This window comes from Chenopodium album, chromosome 16 (assembly GCF_948465745.1).
Source record: "Chenopodium album chromosome 16, dcCheAlbu1.1, whole genome shotgun sequence".
Lineage (NCBI taxonomy): Eukaryota > Viridiplantae > Streptophyta > Magnoliopsida > Caryophyllales > Amaranthaceae > Chenopodium > Chenopodium album.
Genome location: NC_137849.1, coordinates 36,601,682 through 36,608,745, shown reverse-complemented (window position 1 = coordinate 36,608,745; position 7,064 = coordinate 36,601,682). Strand labels below are relative to the sequence as shown.

Sequence of the window (7,064 nt, the reverse complement as noted above, 5' to 3'; positions counted from 1 at the left end):
CCGGCCGGATGGAGGCCCGCCCTACTGAGCTGGGCAAGTGAAGTGAAGAAGGATGGCACCCGAACTCGCGCCCGACCGGGCGCGAGAGAAGCTATCCCTCAAGAAAAGGCGCACCCGACCGGGCGCGTGTTTTGGTGTGTGTTTTTCGACGATTTTTACTTAGTTTATAATTAGGATTTGGAAGTTCTGTATAAATACGTTTTGTTTAGTCTTGATACAATTATCTCTTTCATTAGCAAAATTCTCTCATACTTAGTTTTTAAACTTAGACTTCTCTCTTGTTTCTTTCTCTACAACTCTTGATTTTATACAATTCATTATTTCCGTTAATTTTGGTAACGATTTCTTCCCCTTTTATTTTCATTTATTTAATTGGTTTGATTCATCATGTTTTGTTTAATTGTTTTGATTAGTTTAGATTTTACTATGTGTGTGTAGTTTTATTTCTAGGGTTTGTGGGGATCCATAAATAATATGAAGGGGTAATTTATAATTGTTAATTGTCAATGCTTGATTAATTTCCTATTGATTGATTTAATGCTATGCAATTAGATTAGACCTAGTTTAATTGTATGAGTTATGCAATGTTGATTCGAGATTCGAGAGATGAGAATTGATGTTTAGGCTTAGTTTTAATAGGCAGATTTAATTTATAAATGGTTAAGTCAAGATTCGAGATATGCGATTTAATACAGGTAGATTAATTCTGTGATTGTAATACGTAGAGAAAGCCCTTTATGATCTGATTAATTGATGCATTGATGATTGATTATTGTGTTTTACCCTGGAATATTATTTATTGGTGAACCTATGCCCTAGGGTTTATTTATTTGAATTCTCCCTTTTTTTTTATCTCCTTAGTTTAATTCTTTTTACAACAATAAATTGGTCACTCAATAATTTAGATTATTTTAATTAATTAGGAATAAATTGACTTGTTTCCCTGTGGTTCGACCCTACTTCCACATTTACTTTATTTAGAGGACTTAGGTAATTCTTTTGATTAGGAGATACGACTTTATCCTGTCAGTGAAGTGATAAGATGCTCCCCATGATTCTCGGAGCCATATTTCAAATATAATCTGTAATACCCTAAATCTTTCTATTTTAAGTTTCGGGGACGTGGGGACGAAACTTGTTTTAAGGAGGGTAGATTGTAATACCCGATTATTTTATGATTTTATATAATATATTTTATAAAAAAAAAAGAGTTTATTTTTTTTATTAAATAATCTTCATAATCTCTTTTTTTTTAGAGTTTGAAAAGTTTTAAAACCCTATTTTGTTTAAATAGGCAGTCTATTTTTCGAAGCCTATATTATAAGCTATTTATTAAACCCTAAAAATATATGTTATGTTGTGCAAATTCTTTTTAAATCTCTAGCTCTTTATATTTTTCATTTGTCACTTTGTATAATGCAAAAGCCCTTATTATTAAGCTTTCTCATTATTAGCCTCCCCTTTAATTTTTTTGTCGATCTCATATTATTCTTCAATTATGAGATCACTATATTATCATCAACCCTTTTATTATTCATTCTTGATACGAATTTCACAAGAGCACACCATTACCTTTTCCCGTGATCAGTTGGCCGTGAGTTTTGAGTGGCGTGCAAGATGATTGATTTAATTAATTTTCTCATCATTCCTTCACTGCACAATTGCATAATTTGCGTGCGGTTATCAACTGTGTCTCATTGTTTTAATATTCGTTAGAAAGGTAATCACACTATCAATTTTCGGAGTCGTATGTTTATATTTTTGTCTAGTAATCACACTATCAATCTTTTGGAATTGTTTGATTATCATTTGATTGTATTATTTATTATATGTAATCACAAGAACTTTTTCTTGGAGTTGATTGTGTTATAATTCGTATTATTATGTGTAAGTTTATAAAAGTTATTCATATGATCAATTATTGTATATATTGTTAAATATGTCATGATATATGGTTAAATTGTTGTATTACTTGTTTTATTATTGATTATATTAATCATGTTAATTTTAGGGTTTTTAATGTTGTTGTTGTAGGGAGTATTGTTTTATCGAGGTTTTAGGGTTGTTAATGCAGAGTATTGTTTTTGGGTTGTGGTTAATTATTTTTGGGTGCTAGTATTATTGCCCTAAGAGTTGAGATATTTATGAATTGAATTGTTATGTTATTTGGGAACCTGTGCCATTGTTGAGATATAAATTATTAGTTGTGAATGATTATTTGATCGACATATGAGATCAAAAGGTTGAGCATTATTATCTTATTCTTGGTTTGAGGCTCGGCGTTATAGACCTTAGTCCTTTGCATGTTGGTAAAGAGATAATGATCATGAGTTAGGAATGAGGTACAATATTATTTATTTTTTTATGGTCCCTTACAGTGGGAATTGGCCCGTATGTGGTCGGTGATTTCTGGTTATTGAGAGTATTCAAGTTTTTATACTTGTTGGTTTATTTATTCGAATTACCCATATCCAAGGCTAGGTATAAAACAAAGAGCATGGCACACTTATTGGTTATGAGTTAATTGAGTGAAGGATTATATTATTATTCGAGGTTGGGTTTGACCAAGATTACTTCCAGAGTACAATGTGTAATGTAGTTTTAAACTACATTATTTAATTGAGCTAGTAATGTTGATTATTCTATTATTCTTTGTATTCTAATATGTGGTGATTACTCAGTTTTTTGCTGATGTGGGTGTTGTTTTGCTGTGCTACTTGTGTTTGCGGCCATGTCTTTTTCTTATTGTGGCCCTGCGACGATCTATTTTGGAATCTGTCCTTAATGGTGAGCAATCAAGATTGTAACAGGTTGATCAAGTGATGATCGTAGTTGAAGGAGCTCAAGTGTTTTGATTAGTTTGTTATAACAAGTTTAATTTATAAAGTTGTATAAATAGCTTACTTAGATTATTGGGTTGTAATTATTGGGATTTTGTAAGCCTTAACACTTGACGGGTTGTCGAGTGTGGCGGTAATACCTCTGATTTAGGTGTATGCTTCCGCAATTTTATTTAAAAGTTGTCTATTTTTCCTTTATTTATTGTTTATTATTAGTTAGTAAATCGGGGGTGTTACATCTTCCTTCTACTCAACCCACTAACGGCGGAACCTAGCCGAGGAAAGACTTAGTCTTCCATACCCAGCTCATCCTAGAAAATAGGGAAGTAGTTCTCATGCCTTTCGTCCGTCGAAGCTGGCTTCTCTTCGTCAAGATTCGTTCTTCGTCGAAGCTTGGTCTTCGTCGCTGACTTTAGCTGACTTTCATTGACTTTGACTTATCAAAATTTACCCATAAAATTTGCCCCTAATTGCTAAACATGGATAACTATGTACATTTTTGGCAATTACAAAATCAAAAAAATAACTGAAAAAGAAAAACTCTAAAAACTAACAACTCAAAAAATTTACTCAAAGGTAGGTTCGTCATTCAACTTGGAGCACTATCTTGAGAAGTTATTTCAACTCCCCACTTTCTCTTTAACCCTCACTTCTCTTCTCTTTATTACTGCCACACGTTTCCTGCTTCCCAAAATTACTACATTATTCTTTCCTCCTTTCTCTCTTTTCTTTCTCTCTCTTGTGCAGAAAACTTCTCTGGCGATTTTAAGGCGGTGTGCGGCGGTGATCTTGAACTTCCTTTAGCTTCAATCGACAGGTAATTACTTCAATTCTTTGATTTATTAGTTAATTTGGGCGAACGTCGAGTAAAACACCCAAAATTAGATCTAGGTTTTCACTTCGAGTTGTTGAAAAAAGAGGAACGGTTGTTTCACAGAAGAAAACGATGACTAAAGTGGAGTCGTCAATGGCGCCTGACATGATGGCTGGCTTTGTAAAGATGGCGGGGTTCCCTGAAACCGCTTTCGTCCATATTCTGGGCAAGGGCCAGAAAGTGGAGAAGTGCCCTAAAGGCTTCGTTGTGTTTTCAGGTACCCGTTCTTGGAAACAAGGGCTAAATTCCTGTTTAGACCTCTGACCAGGTCTTTCTTTAAAGTACTGGGGTTGAGCCCTAGGCAACTGATTCCCTCTGGTTAGAGAATTCTGTCTGTACTGGAGGAAGTTACTAAGAATTACGATGATCCCTTTAATTTGGAGGATCTGGCTGAAGCATATGAGATAAAGATGAGGGAGGACAGTTTTATGAGTTTGCATAAGAAAGGGGATCGATTGGTCCTGAATATTGACTGTAATGACAGGGGTTGGGCGAACTGGTTTGTTTTTGTCAGGAAGACATCACTAGGTGTCGAGGGAAATTGGTTGACAGAAGGGTGGCCTATGGATGGTAAGCGTCTTTTCCTAGTGTTTGTGTTTTAGGCTAAGGTTATCTAAATTGTTTGATCTTTGGTTCAATGGTGCAAGTTTGAATTTGGAATTTCTTTAACCGACGGAGGCATCTTTGTTGAAGGTGAAGCGAATTCTTGACGTGAGACCCTCAGAGAGGACTTTTGAGAGGACGAGACAGACTCTTGGTGAATCGTCGGGGCAAAAACAAAGAGGAATAGCCATTACCTCTTAAAGGATCGAAGATTCCGAAGAAACCATGTCAACATGTAAGTTTTGGACCACTTTCGTCGGTTTTCTTATCATCGTCTTTGTCGATTATTGTAGACACCTAAAAATGTCTCTCCAAAACCAAACTCGATGATGAACAACCTTTCACCGCCATTATTGGTCGGGTTGAGTATTTAATCTTGGAAGTGATTAATCCATATTCAATCCCAATACATTTCATAAACTAACCTAATTCCTAGCCCATTTCCCCAAACCATAACTTATTTTCCTGCCTTTAAACCCAAAATAATTCATTTCGTTTCCCTTAAAATCATTCATTTCGTGTCTTTTTTAAAAACGTTTAGACCAGTTTATTTTGGTCTATAATTTGGGTCCAACGATTGAATAGTTGGATGGGGCTAGAAAAGAGCTTCAAACAATATATTAAAAGCCCAAATCCGAGTTATAACGAATAAGTTATGGCCAAAATACTAAACTGAGCTAAACCAAACCTAAGCCCACCTTACCTACGACCCAATGATCATGTGGAGGCAATAGGTCTATGGTAGACCCTGGTCCATTTAAAATAGGTGGACCACCGGCCCAAATACAATCCACCAGCACAAACACAATACAAATAACACGACCCAAACTCTCGTTTCTTTCTTTTTACTCCAACAAAACTGACAGAACATTAAATATGAACATTCACTCTTTTAAATGCTAAAAAACTCTCGTTTCTCTCTCCTCTACAAATTCGAGAATAGCCATGGATAAAAAGCAAGAAACCAATGCAGAAAGGCAAATAAAATTTCTGAACCTATACTTTCTTTAAATTTCTTTGAATTTGCAATTACTCGTTCATAGTTGTTATAATTTGTTAAAATTTCATTCGTAGTTTTTGTAAATTGTGTATAATTTCTGAACAATTTTCACATTTTTAGGGACCCGAATTCTTCAAGTAGTGATGAAGATAAATTGTAAGTAAATTAAAACCCTATATTATTGTTGAATTTTGAAATTAAATGATGAATTGAAACCCTAAGTTATTTGAACAGGACAATTTCTCAAATCCGAAACAAAAGGAAGAAGAAATCGGATATAACAAGTCAAACTATTGATCCAAAGATTTTAAAAGGGATAGACAAGCAAAATTCAGAAAATGGAGAAACCAGGTAAATTATAAGTTCAAATATTTTATGTTTTTAGTTCATATAATTCGTGATTGTTGTTCAAATGATTTGTGGTTTTAGTTCAAATAATCTGTGATTACTGTTCAAATATTTTGTGGTTTTAGTTCATATATTTCGTGATTACTGTTCAAAAATTGATATTGTTATTTTTTAAACTAAGAAGCATTTATTTTATAAGTTCAAATATTTTGTGTTTTTAGTTCATAAAATTCGTGATTACTGTTCAAATATAATGTGGTTCTAGTTCATATAATTTATGATTACTGTTCAAATATTTTGTGGTTTTAGTTCATATAATTTGTGATTACTGTTCAAATGTTTTATGGTTTTAGTTCATATAATTTGTGATCACTGTTCAAATTTTGATATTGTTATTTTTAATCCAAGAAGCATTTGTTTTATTTATTTGTTAATAAACAGCAACCAATTTGAACTTCAACCTAAATCCACCACCCAACACCAATCCATAGCCACTGAACAGCCCCCAACACCTCAAGAAAACCACCACAACTCAGAAAAACCACCACAACCCCAATCTATAACCACAGAACAACCCTCACAACCACCACCTAACACCTTAGAAAAACCTCTACAACCCCAATCCATAACCACAGAACAACCACCTCAACCACCACCCACCACCTCAGGTCAACCCCATACAACAACTACAGATCAGCCCCATACAACAACCACAAATCAGCCCCAACAAAAAAAAAACAAAAAGAAAACATGTTGCAACTAAAATCAAATCGAATAAAGTAACAACAAGACAAACCTCTCAAAAAGAAGCTGAGAAACAAGCTCAAAAGGAAGCTCAAAAGGAGGCTGAGAATCAAGATAAAAAGGAAACTCAAAAGGAGGCTGAGAATCTAGCTAAAAAGGAAGCTCAAAAGAAGGCTAAGAAAGAGTCTCAAAAGAAGAAGGTTCAGAAGAAGCAAGAAAATGTTCAGAAGAAGAGAGAAGAAGTTCATAAGAGTGAAATTAAGGAGAAAAAAAGAAAAAGAAGAGATAATGTTGATGATTTCATTGACCTGGACAATGTTGTGGATCTAAATGATGATGATAATGAGTGTTTGAATGAAGAAAAACTTAATGTTAGAGTGGGACATCTAAAGTTCATAAAGTTTGTGAGAAACTTGAGCCCACAGCAAAAAGAAGCAGTGATTGAAATCGAATTTAAATCCTTACTTTCAATCAACCTCCCACAAAATGATGTAACATTGTGTGCTTGGCTTTTTGAAGAATTTTGAAGGAAACAGGTATAATTTTGATTTATGTTCATATATATATTGCATTTTGTTCAAAAATTTGTGATTAATATTCATACAATTTGTGACAGCTGCACTATTTATCTCCCTTACAACAAGTCTATTGAAGT

General features: G+C 33.9%; 1 long non-coding RNA gene across 4 annotated transcripts; it reads left to right on the top strand.

Annotated features, from left to right (window-relative positions):
- The first annotated feature begins 3,182 nt into the window (after window positions 1–3,182).
- On the top strand, window positions 3,183–6,414 carry LOC145585199 (uncharacterized). 4 transcript variants are annotated; one of them, XR_014100596.1, is made up of 6 exons: window positions 3,183–3,657; window positions 3,778–4,284; window positions 4,408–4,552; window positions 5,438–5,473; window positions 5,552–5,668; window positions 6,107–6,414. It is a non-coding gene; the product is annotated as an uncharacterized LOC145585199 (long non-coding RNA). The 4 variants fall into 4 exon arrangements; XR_014100598.1 differs by having other exon boundaries at window positions 4,199–4,284; window positions 5,552–6,414; XR_014100597.1 differs by having other exon boundaries at window positions 3,932–4,284; window positions 5,552–6,414.
- Window positions 6,415–7,064: the final 650 nt, after the last annotated feature.